This window comes from Chrysochloris asiatica, unplaced genomic scaffold, assembly GCF_000296735.1.
Source record: "Chrysochloris asiatica unplaced genomic scaffold, ChrAsi1.0 scaffold00326, whole genome shotgun sequence".
In the NCBI taxonomy this organism is placed as follows: domain Eukaryota; kingdom Metazoa; phylum Chordata; class Mammalia; order Afrosoricida; family Chrysochloridae; genus Chrysochloris; species Chrysochloris asiatica.
Genome location: NW_006408844.1, coordinates 2,658,615 through 2,660,003, shown reverse-complemented (window position 1 = coordinate 2,660,003; position 1,389 = coordinate 2,658,615). Strand labels below are relative to the sequence as shown.

Sequence of the window (1,389 nt, the reverse complement as noted above, 5' to 3'; positions counted from 1 at the left end):
TGTTAACTGATGGTACATGAAAGGGATTATAATCATAATGAAACAAGGTGTATGATTTTTTTAATGTAAAACTGATGATCAGTCCTGTAAACTTTCACTCAATCCACAATAAAAACCTTAAAAAACAAATAAAACAAAACAAAAACTGAATGGTAAAGCTAAAAATTGCCTTGAATATTAATTATTTAAGCCACTGTTTCTTTCAGAGAGGGAAATTGAAGGTGAGAAACGTGCAACAAATCCTATAGACTGACCCGGCAAAGGTATCACTAGTCAGGGCCTCCTCTACCTAACTCATGCTACACCACCATCTGCTTCAAAGTCCAAGAAAGAATACTTGAAAAAGAGAGGGAAAATATTCTTTTGCTTTTCCAAAGTTGGCTTGCTGACCTAAATCACCTCCTGAGATTTACTGACCTTGAATTATAATATCTACTCCCTATTAAATGACATCATTTCTTGTATTAATATAAAAAGCATTTTCCCTATTCATTGATAAAAGGAAAATGGCTGATATTCCAATATGACATTCCTGAATTCATTGTTTCAATAAAAAAGTGAAATTGTTTACACATGGGCATGGAAATTTCACCTATGATTCATACCAAAAAATATTAAATATTGAAAAAATACTAAAAACCATACTGAAATAACATCAAGCTATGCATCTCTGAGCCACTACACAACCAATTGCCTGCCCTGGGTCTCAAATGGAAGGTGGGTGTTGAATTCTTTTCTGAGACCACAATGAAAATTTCTCTCCAAGTCTCATTTCAACCAAAAAAGGAAAACGTGAGAATTTCAAGCTTCCACCCAGGTCTTAACTGTTTATTTGCTTCAAGGTACTGATATTTTTATCAGAGAATTTTAGTGTGGCGCTGTGGGTTAATGTGCTAGATTGCAAAGACAGTTTGAATTGCAAGGTCAGCAGCTCAAGCTCACCAGCCGCTCTTTGGAAACCCTATGGGTTGCTATGGGTCAGAACTGACTCGAAGGCACCTAACAGCAACAACATAGCTTAAAGAGTCCCTGAAGAACATCTTTTCTAGCCTCCCATTTACAAATGAAATAACTAGGGTTCAGTGAGGCAAGTGTCTTGCTCAAGGTCACAGAGCTGATAAGGGAGAAAAATCAAAGCAAGAACCTTTTGGTTGTGATTGTCATTGCTGCTGTTAAGTGCCACTGAGTCGGTTCCATGCTGTATAGTGTTTCTGAGGTGTGGCTGATGAGTTTAAACCTCAGACCTTGCAATCTGGTGTTTATCCTACAGCACCATGCCAGGACTCCAGGAACCTCTTGACAACATCTCCAAATTCTTCCTAGCATTGTTGTTGTTGTTAGGTGCCATCGAGTTAGCACGGACTCATAGTGACCCTGTGCACAGCAGAA

General features: G+C 38.1%; 1 protein-coding gene across 1 annotated transcript in view; it reads right to left on the bottom strand.

Moving 5' to 3' along the window:
- UVRAG (UV radiation resistance associated) overlaps positions 1-1,389 on the bottom strand; it is a 354,636-nt gene that overhangs the window by 66,722 nt on the left and 286,525 nt on the right. The gene's annotated exons all lie outside the window — the stretch shown is intronic.